The 23,949-nt window shown below is 37.5% G+C and overlaps 1 long non-coding RNA gene across 1 annotated transcript; it reads left to right on the top strand.

Annotated features, from left to right (window-relative positions):
• Positions 1-16: 16 nt before the first annotated feature.
• On the top strand, positions 17-23,737 carry LOC135579036 (uncharacterized). Its single transcript, XR_010471301.1, has 3 exons — positions 17-192; positions 21,709-21,807; positions 23,538-23,737. It is a non-coding gene; the product is annotated as an uncharacterized LOC135579036 (long non-coding RNA).
• The last annotated feature ends 212 nt before the right edge of the window (positions 23,738-23,949 follow it).

Consider the following 23,949-nt stretch of genomic DNA (forward strand, 5'->3'; position numbering starts at 1 on the left):
GGAATGGGGCCAAACCAGAGGCAGAAGTAAACCAGCATACCCCCTGCTGATGCTGGTGAAACTACAAGAGATTACGCAGGCTCAGGCTTTAGTCTTACATACAGACATGGTCCTCACCCAAGAGGGGATATGAAATGACCCATAACTGAGATTCATATGGAATATACGGAAGCTATACTCCTACATGATGAGGTGGGTAGCTGTTTTGACTATGAGGGCTACTATGTCACTGGGTTTTTCTGCCTTTTCCTTTCTTATGTTTAGAAATTCTGCCAGGCAGAATTTGCTGTATTTGTCTGGGATTCCTGGCTATGCGGCAGACATTCTGGATACATCCTCTGCACACTGGTATATCAGCCTTGAGTGCATAAAGAGTAAGCCTGGAGCTCCCAGGGTACACCGGATTTACTGTACATGCAGTAATCAACCCCACAAGAAGCATCTAGTGCTCTGAAGTTCCCTAGAAGTCTCCTGGCACATGACACAGATGCTGGATAGTTCTTATCCCATATACACAGGTGTCTGACACATCAAGTGCCAGGCATGTCACTGTCATATCTCATTTTTTTCTGTTTTGTGTAAAAATCTGGCACAAGCATATAGCAACATTAGATAGAGATGTTAATGAAATGATGAAATATTCAGCTTTCGGATGTGGTTTTGGGACAGTATTAGACAGATGTGAATTTTCCCTCTGACAACTACAAGATACTAGACATTCCACTTGAGACAAATACATTGGACCAAACACAGTGGTCCATATAATTTTTTTTTTCATTGTCACGTCTCTCATACTGTTTCAAGATTTTTTGCCCATTTCCAGTGAGTATGAGGGCAGAGGAAAGACAAGGGGCAACAATAACTCGGAGTCTCAGAATCAGTGCCCCCTACATAAATCAAGTATGACAATGAAGTTCCTGCCCTCCAAATATCACATTTTAACATGGACAGCTGAGATTAGAAATGTGTTAGGAATAACTTAAAAACTAGACAAGAATAATCCATGTCAAGATCAGCATCCAAAGACAGAGGAGGCACTAGAGCTTATTCAATTAGCTGTTAAAATCAATTATGCTTTTCTAAAAAAAGAAAAATAACAATACCTATTTTTATTGGGGAAAACATTTCAGCTCTCAGACAAAGGGAAGGTTTCTTATACAGCTGATGGTCAATGCCTTGAACTGCATCTGACAAGAACCTGGTAGCCATAGTGAGCTGTCTCACCTGCCCATATGAGAAACACCGGCAAGGACATGGGCAGAAAACAAATCAGGACAGACTAACAAATAATGCACGTTTGTGAGGTCTTAAATATACCATGAGCACTGCTTGTGTGCATGCCTTTACAGATGTCTGAAAAAACAAGATGAGGCATGTAAGGGCCATATTTCAAATGTCAGTTTGTAACCAAAGTAAAATCTCTCATTTCTTCATACAGAACTGTTAGCACTATTCAAGCACACTGGGCAACCATGCATTCATTCTGTTGAAAAGCAGCACACATAGCTTTCAAATGCTGGAGGTAGACATGTACATCATACACAAGCAATGCAAAATACTCCTTCAGGAGGAAAGTAGCAGAAATAAAAGGGAAAGAGAAAAAAATGTCAGGACAGGTTCAAGAATGGCTTTCTCTCTTAAAAGGTCCTCACAACTTCACTTAGTGATAGTAAACATCATATACATTAAAAAAGGCCTTGACTTATTCCACCTATCACATATAGTACATCTCTGTTTTCCACAGCAATTTGTCTTAAATCCTTCAGCATTGTTCTCCTTGATTATTCAGTGATGCCTGATCAGTCTCAATAACCCATCTGATATAGCCAAGTGATGGAAATATTTGTCTATTTGGCATTGTCTCTGTAAAGCAAACAAATAGCACTTCATTCAAATGGGACAGTCAAATTCATCATTGGTGAAGCATTCTGCATATGAGGTTTATGCCTAATGATCACCAGAACAGACTCATTTAGAGATATCCCTAGAGATATAAAGACCTGCTATTGTGTTGATAAAATTCTTTTCATGCCACTGATACCTTAACGGCCAAGTCTACAGAACGACAGGCATGAGGACCAGGCAGGCTTGGAAACTTACCTGGATGGAAAGGGAGCAAGAAGGTTGTGATTTTCGTTTGATACTGTAGAATTTGTCATTTGATTTGATCACATATATTCTGAAGACATTTTATCTATAGCAGCATGTCTACAAAAATCTACACATATAAGAGAGGAAAACAAACAAACAAACAAAAAGCTGGGGGAAAAAAAGTTCATTTCTTAGCTCTGACAGAATATATTTTTATACTTACAAAGAGCTTTAGGCTTCCTTTTTCAAAAAGAGGCAGTAAATCACAGACTTAGGCAACTAGGCAGACATGTACGGAGTGGAGGGATGGCAGGTTGCAGGGAGGGAGGAACGGCCCTATAGGCAGAAAAGAAACATTCAATGGAAGTATCACTCCCAGATAAATCTCCTGTTGCAGTCTGTCTGCACATTCCACTGCTAAAGGGCCACGAGTTCCCGATAAGGGGTCAATTTCTTACCCCTGGACAAACATGCAATTCACAGAGAAGAGCTAATTAACTATGCCATACATTGGAGGATCTGAAGTACCTGACACACTTCTGTCACACTCCTTCTCTGAGCAGGGTGGCGTGGATGTTGACTGGAGGAGGGCTGCAGAAAAGACTATCTGATAAACATTTCTCTTCTTAACTAATTTTCTTCTCACTTTACTTATTGGAAAATGTTTTCAAAGGAGAGAGGAAGGAGGGAAAGGAGAGAAAGGACGGAGGAAAAGGAGGAAAAGGAGGAAAAGGAGGAAAAGGAGGAAAAGGAAGAAAAGGAGGAAAAGGAAGAAAAGGAGGAAGGTATGAAGGAAGGAAGGAAGGAAGGAAGGAGTCTAGCTGGTTAAACAAATACCTGTGCAAAGCTTTTATTCAGGCTATATTTAAAATACATGTTGCACTTGCATAAGTGTGTCTGCTGATAGCATTTTAGTGGTGCTCATGTGCTGATGAAAAGACACATCTTATACATTTAAAGACCATCATAATCACAGCAATGTCATATATATGGTCTTCCTAAATGAGATAAAAGTAGACAAGTAGAGTTCATCTCCTGGTCATTTAGTAAATATAGCATTCCTTCTTTTTTTTTTTTTTTTTTTTTTTTTTTCTCAGAATGAAATAATAAGGAGGTTAATTTAGCTATTTTTACTAGCGCCTCTGTGAAGGATGCAAACACACATTACCTACTTTCCAGATTGAAGCTCATGACTGTTCCTCTGTACAATACACTCTGCCTCAACAACAACGTTGAGGATTTTGTCAGACGAGTGTTGGCAGTTTCCCACTCCATCACTTAGTGTAACTGTGGACTCTTGTTTACTGACATCAGGGAATGCCTTAACAGAGCAATTATTGCCTCATACCTCTTCAAATACTGATGAGGTGTAGAAAGACAAACGTCTGATGCCATGTTCCTCTCCCTGGAATCTGTTGGGAAAATCCAGAAAGGATTAAATCCCTTCTCTACAAAACTAACTACTTGGAGGAACTTTAGAGCTCTTCATAGCTCAGGCAAATACCATTTAAAGACATTCTTCAGCAAACAGGCTACAGGGTTCTCTGTGAATGTGTAAAAAACTACATGGTTAAGATTCAGCCATTGGGTAAAAGTATAAATTAAGGATATGACAGCTCTTATGGTAACTTAGTAAATGAGCACAAGTACTGATGGAGACAGATACCTGCTATTTGAGTATGATCTCCAGTCTCTCCAAACTTCTTGCTTAGGACCCCTTCACAGTGGACGATGAACTAAAGCAGTAGCCTGTTGCTACAGGATTTGAAATAAAAAGAGAAATCCCTTGAGCACACTGGCCCTGGTACACAGAATTTGAGTTCCAACTGTGGAAGCTAAAATAATGAGCATTTTAAATAGAAATACTTGAGGCAAAACATAATGTCTGGCAAGGTAACTGTGGAGGAAGTATCTCATGTCATCCATGTGGAAGTCTCCAGCCGTAACAAAAGCTTCCTTAGTCACTCAGTAAGTGACTAAAGTTATAAACATTCATATCACAGTTAGTTAATTTACTTTCAACTATAGTTTGGAAAGCTCCTCTTGCTCTCTTACATGATGCCACTAAATGTCAAATTCACAATTTTGGAAAGTTATTGTCAACACTTTGCTATAAGTTGATATTAATTGATACTAAATTGCAATGGTTTCCATAAAACTTCAGTCAATGCCAAAAGAAAAAAAAAAAAGTTCATCTGCTATGTTACTACAATGAATATCAAAAGAAAAAAAGAATGGTTTTCCACTTACAAAGTAAAATGTTGCCAAGAGCTACATTCAGCTAGTAGCCATTTGTTTCAAGCGGATACTGACTCCTGTCATATGATGAGGGAATATGAGATTTGGTAATCTTACTGGCACATGTCAGGTGAGCGTGGCCAAGAAACACAGAACTGTCTCCTAGCAATAGCCCTTTTCATCATAGTTATGCTGCATGGTGCCTAAGAAAACTGAATGTCTAAAGAGAACAATAGTGGGGAAAAATCTTTATGAGACTTTTATGAGGGAGGAACGTGGTGGAGAGCGGTAGAGATGACTGACATTTCCAGATTTTCCTGGAAACACATCTTATTGATCAGAAGCTGGAGTCAATAAACTCACTGGAGATCTGAAAAAGCTAAACAAAGTAACTAAAAAAAAAAAGTACCATGATCAGTCCTGTATATTTATTGTTTCAAGAAACAGAAGTAATATCTGACTGTCAAAAACTAACTGTGACTTCAGCCACTTTCGTAAGAACTAATGAGAAAGTGAGAGAAAACAAGAAACATGAAAGAACCATACAAAAGAGAGGAGTCACTTATACGATATCAAAGACAGACAAAATAAAGGCTGATATAGTAGATTAACAAGCCTAAAACTTTAAAAGATTGTGTTAAAACTGCGGAGAAGGCTACAGAAAGAATTTATCAGACATGAGATAAGGAGAGCTGATGAAGAGACTATAAATACCACTCAGAATAGAATAGAATAGAATAGAATAGAATAGAATAGAATAGAATAGAATAGAATAGAATAGAATAGAATAGAATAGAATAGAATAAAATAAAATCCAAAAGACTTTTGAAACAAAGATAAACTATTTGTATGTCATAATGGAGGAGATATAGGGTTTAATACTTGAAAAGGGTTTCTGAAAGACAACTATGTGGGGAAAAAGATACCAGGTTGAGAGCACAAAAAGATAAAAATAAAGCCTTTCATTTTTTAGATTATAATTATGGAGTAATATAACGAGTTTAAAATGGAATTAAAAAAAGAAAAAGGAAAGCACAGTCAATGTTCAGAGACAGGATTTATCTGTGGAAGACTCAGGCAACAAAATTAGGTGGAAAATAGTGAAAATGGACAAGAACAACAACACATCAAGAGCTGTTAATGTTCCCCTTGAATATTTGTGGAAAGGAAGGAATGACCTAACCCTAAGACTTGAGAAACTAAATCACAGGAGGAAAAGGAGATCTGCCTCTGCTCTTTCATAGTCTGCTGTAGATTTAATAAAGCTTGTTAACACTGTGTTAGCAAGTATTAAGAAAAATATATTTCAGTCAATGTGTATAAAATCAAATGCACAGAGTTAAGTTAAATTTGATCTATTAAATGGTCATCACAGATATCAACACATTATGACCATAAATATCAAGACATCTTAAATAATACATAATAAATTTTATGAGTAAGAAATTAACACACAGAAAAGAGCAGGAAAGCTTGTTACATTTTGCTAAGTAGGGTCCCTAGCCTTAAATAGCTATGAAAGTTGCAATTCCATGAGCACATTTGATCTGTCCCAATAAGTCCCCACCACCACAGAGGAAGACTCTTGCATTTGCCACTGTCTTCCATTTCCTACCTCTTCTTTTTCTCTGGATGCAGTATTCGTCTGGTACTTTATCAAGACAAGTCAGATCACTAAGGTAAAAGAAAACTAACCTGGGAAAAGAATAATTTTTCAGCTTCTTTAATCATGTGAATCCATTAAGTACTTAAGCAAGAAACAGAGCTGGCACGGACAGTCCAGAAAGGCAAAGAGAAATATTTTTTTTGTTGACAGAGGGCTGTTAGGTCTACTCTACCATCAAAATGGAGCCATATTTGAGAAAGACCAAGCTATAGATAATTTAAGACTAACAAAAGTATATTATTCTATTAGACTTGAAAGCTGGACACAGAGTAAAAGACACATGCACAGAATAAGAAGGAATAAAATTAATACATTTTAATTTAAAGTATTATGGGAAGACAGAAAACTTAAATAGTATGTGATATAACCTAAAAATAATTTACATGAAATCTATGAGAAATCAAACATAGAACTGAGCTGAAAGTTTCAGTGTCTTTAGGGTAGAGCTCAGAGTTAGGATGACAAACCCCAACTAAGAATCTCTAGAAAAATTATTCCTGCAGTTCTGGTCTCTTGTCTGATTCAAGGGTCAATGGAGAAACCATGTGGAATACAACCCAATTGTTCAAAACTGGAACTGCAAGAAGATTGAAGAAATATTCCCTTGGCCAGAAAACAGAACAGTGAATTTTAAGAAATACTTCACATCTAGGGTACCTGGCACCGGGAAAGACGAGAAATAGCAGATCAGAAAGGAAAGACACATCTTTAAAAGCAAAAGCAGGCAGCTTACACTGTTGACCATTACATTGCAAATCTAACCAATTGAACTAAGTAGCATGAATGCAATGGTTAATGAAGAGATTAATTAGAAACAAAATTATTTCAGGAACAGCAGTGTTAAAGGGTATATCACTAAGTGGAACTGACCTAACCTCTCCAAAAAAATGAGAGGATGTTTTCGATGAAGTGGAACTGGAAATCAAAGTGCTTGCAAATAGCTGAAGGACTGAGATATATCTGATACAAAGTGGATGCAAAGTCAAAAAGATTGAATGCAAACGTAAATAAACTGCAGAGAGAGCAACAACAAACACAGTAAATGTGGAGGCAGTCAAAACACAAGGGCATCAGGCTGTGGGGTATCATGTCTTGTAAAGAAAGCAAATTAGTTGCAGAGTCCACATGATTTTCTGCAGAAATAGCAGAGATCAAAATCTGAATCTGTTTGAGAACAAGCAGAAAAATAAAGCTCTGATTGTGAGGCAGAGACAAACCACCATCTTACTTCATTCTCTTGGTAAATGTTCACAGAAGTCTAAGTTTTGCTGCTATTGTTTTTCTTTTTTTTATTGGTGACACAAAAAAAATGAACAATGAATTTCAAAATAAATAGTGGAACTGATTACAGTGTAATTTCTGGAAACACACACAAATATATGGTGATGCACAAATAAATGGTGACTTGCCTGGCTCGAAATCAAAACAAGTCTTAATTTGTACAGTAAGCATAAAATGAACCCATGTGGCGAAGTCATACAAGCACTCCTATATAAGGATAAATACAATCAAAACAACTCAAAATAATGAAACAGGAAATTTTCTGCAAGCTTGTGTTGAAGAGCAGTCTGTGAATATGGAATATCAAAGGATAACCCAGACCCAGGACAGTTCTTTAGTTTCACAGAGGGAACCTCCTCAGAGGAGACCCAGAGCAGCTAGTGTAGGTTGTTGTGTGAAACACTACACAGGGGGCACATTTTGTTCATTCATTGTATAGAGACCACATCCTTTTCAAGATAAAATTGTCCTTTATGGCTAGCATCTAAGACAAACTGTCTTATCACTACAGCTTCTTATCACATATCAGCCCAAAATATTTAAATAAAGAAATCAGGAGCTAATAGTCTATTCTAAGAGCAATTAAAATAAATTTATCTTCCTGGAGATTTTAAAAACTTGACTAGATAAGGCCCCAGCACCCTGATATGACTTTGAAGTCAGCCCTGTTTCGAGTGGGAAATTAGTCTAGATGGCCCACAGAGATCACTTATGACCTAAATTATTCTGTGACTGAATGATTTTGTCTGGAATGGGAACTTGTGAAGAACAGATTTTAAATTCATTAATCTTGGGAAAATTAAATAGGAAAATAACGCAGTCTGGAAAGAATAAAAAAAAAAAAAATTCTGTAAGAAATATTTTATTCAGGTTTTTCACCTAAGCTAATGCACTGCATTTCAGAAGAATAAAAATGCTTCTCAGAAAAACACTGTAAAAGATAGTTATTACATCTGGTTTTTGTTCATTAACTTCTCTTCTAAGGAAAGTAGGCTGTAGAATATTTTGCTCTTATATCTTCCGTTGATTTTCCATTTTCAATAAGTGCATTTTGGACCAAAGACAGAAGTTCTGGTCTTGCATTTCTCCAGGAATACACTAGCCATTGCACTAGGGGGTTATGATCATTAGGTATGCTACTATTTGCATGGATTTTGAAGGATTGTACAAAGTAGAACAATGGTACCACAGGAGAAGGTTAATTTCAAGATGAGTTTATGACAGTCTCTAAATTCTAGGGCCTGCATTGTAATAGTTCAATAGCAGAGACAGAAGCTTTACTGCTCTGTCCTTATTTCCTTGATTTGAAAGTGTGTTGAGAACCAAGGTGTAATTCATGGCTTGTTCAGTAAATAGAAGCACTCACTATAGCATTTTAATTCTTAATTGAATCTAGTCATTAAGAATGTCATTGTATGTGCTGATTTCAGCACAGAATTTTCTGGTATGGTAAGAAAACCACATAAAGAATCAGTTTGAAGTGAGGTTATTAATGTCTTTTTCATAAACTATTGATTTGGTCATTCCCCTCACAAATAACTATGATAATTCCCTGTCAAAGATGTATTTGTTCATCTTTGCATTCAGGTCATACATCAAGGTGCTGGGGCACTGGAACAGGCTCCCCAGGGAAGTGGTCATGGCACCAAGCCTGTCAGAATTCAGGGACTGTCTGGATGACACTCTTGGTCACATGGTTCAAACTTAAGCAGTTCCGTGAGAAGCATGGAGTTTGACTTGATGATCCTTATAGGTTCCTTCCAACTTGAAACATTTTATGATGCTATGATTTGTGAATGTGAAATGCCCTGGATGTTATTTTGAAGAAAACTTCTTTGATAGCTTTGCTTTAACATGACCAGTGTCTCCTTATTTTCAGGTAAAGGAAAGTCACAGGTTCAACAATTTGTCACATTCCCTCTTTAATCTCCCATTGACTAATACTGTTGATTGTTCTTTTCAAACAGCCTTATTTTCCTTTCATTCACTTGGAACCTAATTCAATTATAGACAACAGTAAAACATTTAGACATTTTAACATGCATACATTTGCTTAGTGTTGCTCCTCTCAGAGGAATGATTTCTGCCATTTTCCTCAGATGAATTCCTTTTAATACCACAAGAATGCTGACTTTTTAAACTATAGCTTTATGGCAGTGTCTTTGATTCTATGTATACATAATATTTTTCATTCCCATCATGACCCACAAAGATACTTCCAAGGATGTTGAGCCTCAGAAATGATTGTTGCCATTCTTGGGAAATTAACCACATGCAAAGTAAAAGACTGTGCTTCTTATGGAAAATCTATCACTTAAAAATAGAAACACACTGGGCCAAACCAATGCTGAAGTGAATTTCATTAGATTTAATGGATTTACTCCAGGACTGACTTCATATAACCATGTAAAACTATAAAGAAAAAAAATAAAAAAAGCTTAGTGAGTTGCATTCTCCACCATGTGAAGCTAAATAATAACGGAATGTAACCAAAAAACATACTACTTTGCTTAGGCTAAGATTATAAGTGCATCAATAATCATCTTTTCCTGTACATAAATGTAGCACAGAAGTAAATGCATACAAAGCACAACTAGACAATTAATCACATTTAAGGCTCCTAAGCATAATCTACATTCCAAAACATGGAGGATATAGCTAGATATCTCATTTAGAGTTTAAAATGCTGTTGCCTGATAAGGACATTAGATTGGCAATAATCAGATGAGTAAAATAAAAATCAAACCTTGATTCAAGAGACAAATTAAGTTAGATATACTCTGTGTCTGTCTAGCTGTTCTTGATGTTTTAGTGAGACAGAAATTGGAGAAGGTCCTTGATGTGAGGAATAGAGCTCAAGATTCCAGTTTTCCCCAGCCAAATTGATCAGATGGAATAAAATTAGTCTCCCTCCCATTCTGCCTTCAGGAGGGAAACAGACTGTTTCCCTTCCTTGTGTGAAGCAATAAAGAATCTTTATCTTTCTGATTACAAGGAAATGCTTACACAGGAAATTGATGTCAGCTTGGATATCTTCAGCACTGGGCCTTTTAGATGCACTGAGATCTCATAGTCAAGAAATCTCATGAAGACTATGGAAGGCAGAGGTAAACAGTAGTAGCCAACTGAAGAAGGTATCCTATGTTATTTGAATTTATGCCACTACCACTCTGCCCCATCAAAAAGAGAAGGAAGTTTACCTTGGTTTCCCATCTCCTTTTTGGGTGCTCTAACCATGATACTACTGTATTAAGAAAAGGAGGACAAATGTGCAAACATAATTTGAAGCTTGTCATCACCTCTGCAGTTTTAGAAGATACTTTCTGTGGATGTCTGCCAGATAAAGCTCCACAGCAAAACTCAGCAGGACACCCTGATAGGATGCAATGAGAAGAAAGGTATCATTGATTGGGCACCCTGGGAGAGAGGCGGTTCTCGATAAGGGCAGCAAATCAACTTGCAGAACAAAATTATATAGAGATACCTAAACTTTGAGGCATTTTAATTTACAGTTTGATTCAATTTTAACTAATCAGTCCCATGTTCCTGACAGTGAGGAACCTTAGTGAGTATATCATAGGGGAAAGGAAAGGAGATGATGGAAGCCTCTGACTATTGGGGTCTGTCATAGCCCTGACTTGGTCTAGATTGTGTCTTCACTGCAGCAAAATTCTGTATCAACAGATCAACATTAAGTAATCCAAGTACGCCAAGTGAAACCATCAATCACTAAGCAATAGCCCCTGAGAAAGCTGAAGGGGAGTGTGAACTATAATCCCAGACTCGAATTCTCAGATGGGTTTTCTGCTCTGTCACAGTGTCCTGTGAAGTTCAGGTTATGTGATTAGTAGTAGTGAATTAACTGTGTCTAGCTTTAAGCCCTGGCGGCATCAGCGAACTTTGAACTGTCAGTCTACTGAAAATAGCTGTATAAAATTCTGTAATATTCAGATAATTACTCCTGCAAACATAATTTCAATTTATTTATACATTTCTAAAACCAGAACAAAAATGCTACTTCTATTTGAATAAATTGTTCCCAAATAGTTGGATTCTTAAGCCTTGCTTACGTGACTGAATGGTGAAAGGATCAATCTCATAAGTGTGAAGGAGGAAACCAAAATGCTCAGCACTTTTCAGAGAGTATGTGCTGCAAAGCAGGTAGAGCAAGAACTGACAGAAATGAAAGCAAAGGCTACTGGGACAGAAATGGCAAAGGCAGAGACAGAAACATCATCTCTGACATGAGATACTCTGGGGCCTTGTTGCTGGCTCCTGCCTCTGACATGCCTCCCTCTCTCATCTGCTGCAAGGTATCACCATGCTGTGTGCAGTTCCTGTTGCAGCCTGGGTGAGGAAAAAAGCAAAACCCAAAAAAAAAGAAAAAAGGGCTCTTTTGTGACTTTCCCTTTTTCAGCATTGTGGGAGACTGAGACTGAGTTTTGTCACAGATTAGTGGCCTGTGACAGTGGTCTGGGGAAAGGAGCACTCTCCAGGCAACAAAGTACAAAGAGAAAGAAAGAGTCGCTGCAATCAAATGTGGAAGAGGGTGAAATGCCTGCCTTGACTATATTGTAGAAATAACAGGGAAATATGCTTCTTAATCAGGATGACCATCTTTCTGTGATGGGTCACAATCCTATTTTAGTATTTCCTGTAAAAAAGGCCTTGCAGGATTTTGAATTTAATTTGACACCTCCCCTTGCCGGGAATCTACAGATGGGTAGATCAGTCTCTGACACTGCAAAGACTTCCAGCGTGCTCTGCTTAAACTGCCTTTACACATCACGCAGAAGTTTCTTAGGTAGAAAACTTACCACTGTTTACAGTTCACAGAAACACTGTCTGATAGTTTAGGACAGGAATTGAAAAATGCCATTAAGTCAAATGAAACTAGAAGGGGGTTTATGTGGGCAGAATGTAATGAGTCAGACTAATATTTTGGAAGAAATACTCCGCTGTCTAAGAATTGTTAGATCAGACCTTTAAAAAAGAGAATTTAATACTGCTGTGTTTTTATATAAAACATGTTGACAACAGTGGGTAAGCCTGTCATTCTTTTTAGGAGTAAATGTGAGAACCTATTGAAATTCCTTTGAGGAAAAAGATGGCTAAAAATCCCATACGCATTCCCTAAAAAGCAGGAATGGACCACTGCCCAAAAGAAAGGCAACATGAGAGCAGATCTTTTGCTGCAAGTACTTTTATGTATGTTCAACTGTCTGTGAAATAGTGTAAAAGCCAACCAAGAAGACAGAGAGGGACTGGGCTGTGGGAATGTCCTGAAGGCACCACCTGAATGTGGTCTTATGGACTGTGAGAGTGTGTGCCAAGAAGTTTCATGCCGTGATGTGCTGCAGTTGGAGAAGCAGAAACATGTGCTTTCACTGCAGATATAACTCCACCAGTGGGGTCTAGCTCCACTACCAATTTTACATTTTAACAGAAATAATCTTAAGAAGTGTAACATTTATTTAACCACCAGAGTAAAAACAGAATGATAATTCAAGAGAACTGAACAGAACAACAATGATAAAAAATGCCCTCAGGTATTTTCATTATCTCTAGTATTCAGTGTTTCTATTACGTTTACATAATAGTGTTTATATTACATTTGATCCAAAATATGACAAGTAGCTGCTATTGCATCATGTTAGGATGCTACATTATGTATGTACCAGAAGAATTAATTTTAGAGAAGAAGCTTGAGCACACTCATATTTAATCCATAAATGAAACTCGTGTGACTTCAGATTTGGTTCTAAACTCCAAAATTACACTGAGGCTCCTTAGCAAAAACATGAACAATTATGATTAGTGTATTTTATGCAAACGAAATTAAACAAAAATGTCATTTGGTCTGAGATTATGACCTTGTTCTTATCTGCATCTCAGGGTACAGTTAAGAAAGAGCAAGAACTCATGCAGTTACATTTAAATAATATGTTCCCTGGAAATATTGATAGACAAAATAAACCATTCTTCATATTAATAAAACTTTCTGTCTCTCTCCAGATGTAATTATTTCCTTGGAAATATCCAATAATGATATGTGACAATCTATTCAGGCATCTCTACAGCTCACAGGACTATAATGCTCTAGTAAAATGGAAGTGAATGTGAACTATCTTAACATGTTAGTTATATAGCCCCTGTCACTCTTGTATTTGAGAATCCCGTAGTCATTACCATTTTTACAAACACCACGTCTCTGATAAGAGAGATTTGCTTTCATGTTATGCATAAACTTCAGAGCAGTCAAATGATTTTACTCATGGCAGATCTCCTAAATCCTGTGCCAAGTGGTTATTTTGTACAGTGTTACAATACTCAGGCTGTAATCCATCATGGTCATGCTAGTGGATCCCACTAAGGAATCCCAGCACAGCGGATATTATTATTCTCTTGAGTCTATTTATATGGTGAGATGTGTCTATTGAAACTAGTCCTTATTTTGCATTCTTCCAAACCTTTTTTTGGTGTCTCAGTGGTATAAAGCACTGGAGTTTTGTGATACCGCTATCAAAGTAGACAAAATCGAAAGTTATATTAAGTGCCCCACTCTGGGCAGTTTTGCAGGAAGATCAATCTGTGTATATTTTGTTATCTATTTTGAACTCCCATCTTCTTCTCCATGCCAGAACAGGCTTTCCATAGTTGGTACTGCGTTATTATGAACATGAGTGTTTAAAGAAGTCTTGATCATTTGAAGTAATCCACACCTGCTAGTACTGAAATTGAACCAAGACAAAAGAGAAGTTATACAATAAGTAATTAGCTGCTCTGTGTAGGAAAAAAAAAAAAATAGAAATAAAAGCTTGGGCACCATAATAGAAAAGTAAAAAAAATTACTTTTATGCCTAATGGAAAATGGCTGTGTACTGTAATCATGTCAGCCCAAATGTTTGCTGGTTATCTAAGAGAGGTCGTCTGGGTGCAGGTCAGAAAGAAACTTCAAACCCACACTTTACAGCAAGCTATCCTTGCACAACAGCCCTCAGACATAAAGAATAGAGGGCCTCAAACCTCTCAGAAACATCTTTAAGGGAAAGAAAAGCCAGGTAAGGAGGGTTAAGAAAGACTATACTGTGTTGCCAATGTTGGTTTTGTACAGAAAAATCATAAACGGAAGTATGACTAAGGCCACATTAAATGGACAGACTAACAGCATGAGACATGAACGTAATTTTTTTATTAGCTCCTCTGGCACTACTTCAAAGTAATAAGCAAAAACTCTATTAGCCTCAAGAAATTCTCAATTGCTTTAGTATTGGTGTTATGAAGACAATGTTGTATGAAGTGGTATTGTAGAGTGGAGTGATAGTGTGCCATTGAACTCAATAATTATTATCAATAGAGTCTGCATCTAAGAACCTTTCCATCATAGCTAATGGTATCATAGGAGCAGAAAGGCAACATGAAGCTCTTTACATACTCAAGGAGGTCTTGTGTAATGACCTCCAGAGAGCTGCAATCAAAGGCACAAAAAGGAATCACTCATTTTCAGTGAGAAAACTCTTAAAAATACTAATCTCTTGTAAGATGCTTGGATGCCAAGATATTCCCTGAAACATTTCAGGAATGATAAATGACAAGTGAATAAATATTGTGTCAAGTGTTAGTCATTTAATACTCTGGAGCAATGTGTCTTTAGCAGCATACTGTTGTCACTCTACTGCTTCAGAGGTACCATATTATCTATCTGCTGCTACAGTGTCTATTAATTACCCAGGAATACTTGGCCTAAGCTGAAGTTTGACCTAGCAGTACAACAGCAGAGACTGGGTATATTCCTCTTCACACCTATAACAAAAATTGTCAACTGACTTTGTCCTAACGTGAAAAAGGATTGTTTCAGAAGAGGGTGTGTGGGAGTTATTCCTCCTGCAGTGTAACACAAAGATGATTTATAACCATTTAAAATCAAGGTGGTCTGAGGAATCTTGCAAAATAGGAATTCTCTGGGCCACTTAGTTCTATTAATGAGATCTCTCTGTTAGATGCTGGGTCTACATAGGAGCAGCTGCTTTACTGTCAATTTACATTGTGCAAATCAGGAATAGTACACGAACTACTTTACAACAACGAACTCTGAGGCAGTAGTGTCACTACCTATAAACAACTGCAAACCACTGTGTAGGACTAAGAATAACTTTTGGGAATAGCTCTGAATGATGAGTGTAGATAGAGTGAAAGGCATCAGTTTCCAAAGGATGGTTTAAAAAACATAGGTACCACTATGACTTTGAAAGACTATTGTGGCTGTTTCTCAAAGGAAAAAAAAAAAAAAAAAAGATCTTGTTTCAACACATATTTCTCAAATTTCTTAACAAGGCATTTATTATATCTTCCTGGAACTAGTGCTTATAGGCTCATCATGGCCTGCAAAAAATACATTTTAAAATAAAAGTTGACAGGTAACCTAATTCCAGTCTTCCAAGTCTTCCATGCTGCCCTCCAGAGGCCCTCTCCCATGAATCCAGCTGAAGGCTGTGAGGATCCAGTTGCACAGGGCTTGCTCATGGATCATTTGGTCTCTCAATGCGTCTGTAATTCACATTTCACACCTCAAAATACAGAACACGATTCAGACGCAAAATCAAGTGTGGAAAGGTAACAAACTGCTGCTGAAAATGACTCTGCAATAGCACCTTCATATTTCACCATGTATGCATGCAGCTAGTTTTTCTTTACTGTCATTAAGGATGTGCTATGCCAGGAACACACCACATTGTTAAAATGACCACTGATAAAATCTATGAGCGTTATGTGGCCTTCTCAAATCATTAGACATTATTTTAGCTGTTTATTTTTTCTGATCCATGTGTTTCTATTTTTCTTAATTTAAATAAACCTACATTTTGGGAAGATACTCAGCCTTAAAATGAGTAGTATTTGATGGGAATGAGAAAATATAACAATATATATATAAAGTAGATACATCTGTAGATTAATAACCTTATTGTCATAAGAACACATTCTTATTAAATTTACATACATATAAAAAATCTGCCCTTACTATAACCAATGACAATTTTGGTATTGACACCTGCAAAAACACAATTCCACTTCTTAACATTGTGTTTGTTCTGATATGGTATTCACCATAAACAGAAAATAAAAATAAATAAAGGAATAGTATGTCTAATTTTTTAGTAACTATTATGTATACATATCATTTACTTCTAGCTTGGGTTAATTTATATGACCACAAAGTGACAAATTATACTGATATAGCCACAAATTACTAATTAGTAGCAAATTACAGTAGCATAGTGCAGTCTTCAGTCACACCTGAGTTTGAGTATTGCGAGCTGACATTTGAGCACTGATTAAATTAAGATGGAATAAAATCATACTGTATGATGCTGTGATCACTCAAGTGACTGAAGAGAGCAGAGTAAGAAAATTCCAAAGAAAATTTGAAGTTACAATGTGGACACCTATTTGCTCATATAAAATATGCACCAGCCTTATTATTATTTATTTGTACCTAAAGGTGTATAAACCGTTTAGATAGCACTGGCTCTCATGTTTAAAAGACTGAACCTCAAAAAGGATTTATAGGCTGCATAGTCTCCATGCTGCTTAGAGAAGGACATGCATAGTTTTAAGCAATATAATGTGGCCCCCAGCTAAATAAAAAATAGTGGGAATCCTCCTTGTACTTTTGTCCTTGAGACAAAACAAGAGCTGGTTCTTAATGTTGGACTCAAGCAGAATTCCAGTGCTTTCAATGGGAGTTTTGTCTGAGTAATATGCATGGCATTGTTCCAAGAAGGATGGAGAGCAAAAAGGTGAAGACTATGAAGTGATATCACCCTCCTGCAGAATGGTGTGTGCTGTAGAAGACAAAGAGGTATGTATTTGGATCTTACGGTAACTGAATTGTTCCATCAACAGAAGTTTTTATGTTCTGGAGAAGCTGACCCCATCCTCTATATGCATAAAAATTGGTAATAGATTTGAGGCCACAAATGACATAAGCTTGGTCAGGTCAACCCATTTATTACTGCTGATGTAATAGGGCATCCTAGTCTGTCAGCTGAGGGGATTTTGATGTGTTCTCAAAGCATTCTCTTACTGTGCTTTTGCTTCCTAGTCTGAAGTCTGGATACCCTGCCAGATTTTTTACATGCATGTCTTTCCTCATCACCACCTTCCCTTTGCCTCAGGACATTTCTGTTTAGATTTAAGATGAACAGAGAGAAAGGGAATACATGTATTTTCTATCATTTTCGATTGTCTTTTATTTTCTGTAATTATTATAAAAATATCTCAAAGCTCTGTTTTTCATTTATTGTTGCTCGTTTGGTAAGATGAACCACTGTATGCTATGAGCTCTTGACTTTTGTGCCATCTGAGATTGAAAATACAATGCTAAGTACATTAAATGTGCACAAAGGGAGTCAAATAGGGTCATGGAAAGTGCCATACATTAATCATACATGTGTGGTATTCCCTTGTTAAATTATACAGTTCAGCTCCACATTTTCTGACAAATGAGGTCAAGATGTTGTTTGCCATTAGAAACTAATTAGAGGAAATTCTTCACGCTTTTTTAATGAAGAAAGGTAAACTTTTGGAAATGATAATGTGAAGAAAAGTGAGACTATGGAGAACAAAACCAAATTACTTTTTTTCAAATAAAAAGTGTGATTAGTTACAAAGTTCACTTGGCTCACATCCTCGTAATGTCACCAATCAATAAGGTTACTCCGTGGATAAGAATCAAGGTCTTACAGCAACGAGAGATAAGAAGAAAACAATGAGCAAATTATTACTATTGTCAAATTCTGGTGTTATTTGAGCTATTTTTCTTTAGTATTACGTATTAGGGGGATCAAATTAAAAAAAAAAAAAAAAAAAAAGACCTTTCAACACTTAACTATTCTAGACAATTATGAAAATCAGGTGGTTCTGACATGTCAGCTTGAGCAGAAAAAAATAATGTGCATACCTCAGCAGAATTTAAACACTTCTGTGATCAGAGAAGATAATATAAAGCAGGGGTGTCAAACTCATTTTCACAGGGGCCACATCAACCTGTTGGTTGCCTTCAAAGGGTCGAATGGAACTTTAGGACTGTATAAATGTCAGAGTAGTTGCTACTACTAAGTAGTAGACATTAGTAGACATAAATGTCTATAAATGTCTACTAATGTCTACTACTTAGTAGTAGCAACTACTCTGACATTTATACAGTCCTAAAGTTCCATTCGACCCTTTGAAGGCAACCAACAGGTTGATGTGGCCCCTGTGAAAATGAGTTTGACAACCCTGGTGTACAGAGACAGCTCTGCATCTCTGAAGTCCAAAGTGAAACAAGCCAAGATCCAAGACAGAGTCAGGAATTATTCTAGTTTTACGGTGGCCATGCCCATGTGGAGTTTGGCAGCAGCACCTGCGGAGCATCAGCAGTTGGCACACCCCTTATGAAGCCCAGGCCAGGTCCAGGAGCCAGAAACTGCCTCTTGCCATCACCTGGGAGATGGTGACACGTTGCAGGTGAGTTGGGGGAAAGCATTACACCCCATGCTTGTCCCTACACCTCAGCCCACTGAGGCAGCCACCCGTTCTGGCAAGTATTTTAATCTGCTCTCACTTACAGTCAAAATACACAAAACTCACATTACAGACACTCTTCCTTTCACGCATTTTTATTTCTTTCAGTAATTTCGTTTTACAGACAATCAAATTGCTTCACAGTGCACCTCTCTTTAGTAAGCAAAAATAAGCTTAGTCATGCTATCCTAACAACAACCTTCATCCGAACATGCAAGTAGGGAAGTACCTTCATAGACGTGTTTCTTTTTTTTTTAAAAAAAAAGAAATAAGGTAAAAATAATTGTGAATATTAGCACTTTCTTGGACAGGACACATATTTCTGTTTCCTTCAAAACAAGTATTTAATATGGATGCTTAATGCAGTAATAAAAATGACCTTAATTTTTATGTATTTTTGAAAAAGATTTTGAACACTTTATAAGAGCGTAGGATGTTCCTTAATTATATTTGCCATGACAAAAGAGGGTTGTTCAGGCAGACTTTGTATGTGCATAAGTATGTCTTTCATAGATGCCCCGGCTGATAAGAAGCATGAGCATACTCCTCATCCATCATCAGAAAACTCCCACAGGAGCTCTCCTAAATGGTCACACCATGGGAGAAACTTCAGTTGGAGGTTACTCCTCTTTAGACACCAAAAAACAAGAGACGGAAATCTGTAGGGAATCAGGCTCTTTAGCTTTCATACTCACAGAACATGTTTCTTGTCTTGCCTTGCCTTTTCGTTTTCCTTATAAAAGCAAATTGTATATTTCTCTCACATATTTCTCATTACTACTTGCCCCAGACCTTTGGTTATGTCCCACACTTAAACCATTTCTTCAGGAGATAGCTGTCATTGCCCTTCATGTCCATTATTTGGAGCATTGTTTGGAAAAAGATAGCCCAGAAGACAAAGAGAAGATCATGAGTATTCCTGTTCCAACAGAACAGAGTGACCTACAGTCATTTCTTCATATATCTGTAGCACAGTAGCTCTTTTAGCTCTTCCAAAACCAGGTTTTAATTCCGCTGACCAAAAATCTACCAAAAAGACATGAGAGAGGCAAGATGAGCACACACATGGAAAAAGAACTTCGTATCTCTGCGTTGTTGCCCTAGGAATAAGTAGTACACTTTTGTCACTCATTTGCAGCAGTTGTCCAGCTTACTGCCCTTCAGTTCATACTATGGAGCAGTCTCAGAGCACAATAAGTAGACTTGTCTCAAACATAACTAAACCAAAAAGTTGTACTTCAGGAGATCGAATAGCACTCCAACTAGAATGAGTTTTCAGTCTACAGGAGCAGAAAACAACTAGTTCAAAATAAACTCCTCAAAAAAATTCATATTAAGGACACAGGATCCTCATTACCAACTGTTTTGCTCTGCAGATAAGGTCTGTTAGATGCAATATTTGCTAATGTGAACATAAACATAATAGAGACAGGAAACAACTGCTAGGAGTTAAGAAGGATGAGGCTTTCTGACAGGATAAATCAGCAGTCTTCAGCATAGGATGCTGAAGTGAAGGAACCTTCATAAAGACAGACAATTCTCTCAGAAGAAAAATATGCCTATATGTGTAATGGCTTTGAGGTCATCATACAAGAGATATTCCACCAGAACAAATTTTTACTGTTTGAGTTTTCAGATTGCTTAGAGGCAATATTTGTGTCTCCTTCAAGTATTGTAGGGGAGTGCAACAGGACCACCGAACTGCTATTTTTTTTGCATCATTAGCTCTCTAATTTTACTCTCAGAATACAACACTGTTATTATCCTTCATAAAAACACATGCTACTTTCATCAGTCTTTCCTCAGGGCTTGACGCAATGTTCCATTAGCTTTCTACATGGAACTGGATCAGGTCTTCATTTATAAACAAAAAGCCTACCAAAGTCTGAGTGAGACACCCTTGAAGAAGAATTGCAGGATTTCAGCCAAGTACAATCACAGTATTGCTTATCTTTTAAACTTTGCCATACACACTGCTTTCAATTCTTCTACTTTCCTCCCCCCTACCCCCCATTTTTATTTGTTTGTCTTTTATTGCTTTTGAACACAACTTTAAATGTTCTGAAAAGACACTCATAAAATACATAGAATTTATTATCACTGATGCTATTTATTGTCACTTTGACAATTACACTGCCTGTCTTTGCACTTCAAAATCTAAGTACATTTGAAAATCCCCTTTTCTAAAGCCAACAGTGGTTGTAACAACCTCAATGACTGATATGTTTTATCTCTAATACATTTTTGTTGAGATTACTGCTTCTCCACAAGGTCAAGTTACCCTCATTTAAACCAGTAGTTTCATGGAAGTAGTCTGAATTTCCTAGATTTCCTCCAGAATCTTCCTTTCTGCAGATTTTTGAGAGACAGTATATAATTCTTCAGTGGATGCTGCAGAACGTGGAGATAATCTGATCAAAGAGAAGCAAAAAGTACACACATAGAGTCAGATTCAAGTTAATCAGTAAAGTAACTTAGTATTGATGTTTGTAAAACCTTCCATCTACACCAGGGGTGTTAAGCTCGTTTTCACCGGGGGCCACAACAGCCTCGTGGTTGCCTTCAAGGGGCCGAATGTAATTTTAGGACTGGATAAATGTAACTACTCCTACATTTATTCAGTCCTAAAATTACATTCGGCCCCTTGAAGGCAACCGTGAGGTTGATGTGGCCCCCAGTGAAAATGAGTTTGACACCCCTGATCTACACTATCTAGAATGATGCAATTTTTACATAGGCAAGAAGTTACAAAAAATCTTTGCAGTGACAGCCTCATCCTTATTTCAGCAATAAACAAGTTGAAGTGTGTTACATGATGTGACTGGTGTTTTGTATCAGTACTATTTATTAAAGCCTTTTTCTTTTAGAATTTGCTGGTAACTACCCTGTTCTCCCTCCCTGCCTCTGAAGAGGTGGAGTCATCTGTCATCCTTCACGTATCAAAGCACAGCCACCAACTGTGAGAGGTAAAATTGCTTAAATATCGCAGACAAAATCTCCAGTATTCACTCATTATTTAGGTCAATCATATGTGCATTTGAAGCTAAGGACTGATAAGAGGGAAATTGTTCAGGTTCAATGTCATTGCACGAGCTTCCTTTCCTGCTTCTTTTTCATCAAGCCATTAAACAAACTCTTAAGAAAATGGCTACTATAATAACATTTTTTCTGTTGGCTTGCAGTATCCTCTGGGTAATTCCGGCTCTGTGTCTATGGCTACATTTGACCATACATGACTGAGGACCCAAAAACCCTAGGCTACATCTCAACTAGCTAAGCAAGCATGGCCAGGGGACAGCTCAACCGCTACTACATGAGCTTTTAAATCACTAGCATGATCCCTGGGCACAGTTTCAACCTAAGCCAACTACAGCACTCCTAGACCATTTCTTGTAGAGAAGCAGGAGATAACACACGCCAGGACCCTTCCCATTAGGCAGTTTGAATGCAATCACCCTGTTCTGGGGAGCTGGCAGAGATTAGCTATGGCAGTGTGAAATGTGTCAAGCAAACTGACTTCAGAACTGACGGACAGTGCCTGACCTGTTTTAGTAAGTAGTGTAGAGGCAGTTGGCATCCGTTTTTTATGGGAAGAAGTACTAAATTAGGTTTTACATTTTAGTTTCTTTCATCAGAGAATTGTTCTGACCTATTTGTGGCAATAAAGTAGCAGAAAATGCTGGCAGACAGTTTACCATAAGTAGGAGCACAGAATCCTGTCAATAGTAGAAGAGATATCTAAATTTTTTAGGAAACTCCACTCAAATGTGGCTTTCTTCAACTTCCATATTACAGATAGGTAGGCAATGTCACGTAGCCAAAGTCTGTTTCTTTTCTTTTTAAATACAGCTCCTCTGGGCTAAGTGTATTTTTTTTCCCAAAGTCTGTCCATATGTATGCAACAGTTAATTAAATCTTTGTCCAGTGAAAAATCTGCCCATGTCCTCAGATACTTATTACTACTAGTTTGAATGGAAACAAACTGTTCATTGTAGGGTGGACAGAGAATTCTTAGAACCAGCTTCAGTTGATCTAATAGCCTGAGCATGAAAGCATTTGTGAGGGGACCGAATACTAAATAGTAAGGGTGACAAAAGACCATCAGCTTTTGGACCTAACTATCCAGAAGACTGCACAGAATGTAAGAGGTGGAAAATTTAAAAAAGCAAAGTTCACAGGACATTTTTGTAGAAGTGCCAAAGCGCATTTTGACCTTTCTCTGCTTTATTTCTCTGGTAAAATAAGTAGCACTGGACAAAATCCCTGGTGCTGTCAGCCACTACTAAAGACAAGTCTTCAGTTTCTAATGAAACCCCCTATAGTTTTTTACGGTGTACATTTCAATATTTTATCTGCATAAAATACAGTCAATTCTATTCTACTTGTGATGAGAACAACATGAATAAAAGGAAAATGCAGATAATTAAAATCATACAGTAATCCATTTGTAAGAACATATTTAACACCTTCAGCTTTGTCAGACAGGGGAATAGACTTCTGTAAAAAGCTGGAACAGTTTTAAAACAGCAATGAGTAAGATATTATGTGCTGTGCATCACACGGTTTGTTGTGAGACAAGCAGAACATATCCATGGGTAACTCTGCTTCATAAATCAGGAAACTGGTGTGTCATTCCTAGCAAGACAAAAAATGGGTCCAGGGGTCTCCTCTGTCTTTTATTTCTTCCCATCATCAGTAGGCCTGAGGCTTCTTCCAGAAGAACAAAGGCTTCAGCAGCCAACTCAGCCACAGCATCACCTGCATAGATCCCTGTGCCAGCCAGAGCACCCCATGAGAGAAGACATGCCTGCCTAAAAACAATGCTGACACTAGGGCTCCAGACAGAAGCTGTGTGGAATTATCCATCTCCTTGTAACAGGGATGTGAGTTTCTGTGGTAGGTATGACTTTCTGCCAGCCTAATGAGGATGGCAAAGGTTTCCTCAGAAAAAAAAAAAGAACAAACAAACCTGTCTTTGGTGTTGACAGGAGATCTTCCTTCATCACAGCTGCATGGGCTGGTGAAATAGCCAGGAGTTTTATGCACTCTGCCTTGTGGCTAGTCCAGGCCTACTGTCAAGAGTGGGCTTCCTTTTACAACCAAGGTTT

This window comes from Columba livia, chromosome 3 (genome assembly GCF_036013475.1).
Source record: "Columba livia isolate bColLiv1 breed racing homer chromosome 3, bColLiv1.pat.W.v2, whole genome shotgun sequence".
Taxonomy (NCBI): Eukaryota; Metazoa; Chordata; class Aves; order Columbiformes; family Columbidae; genus Columba; species Columba livia.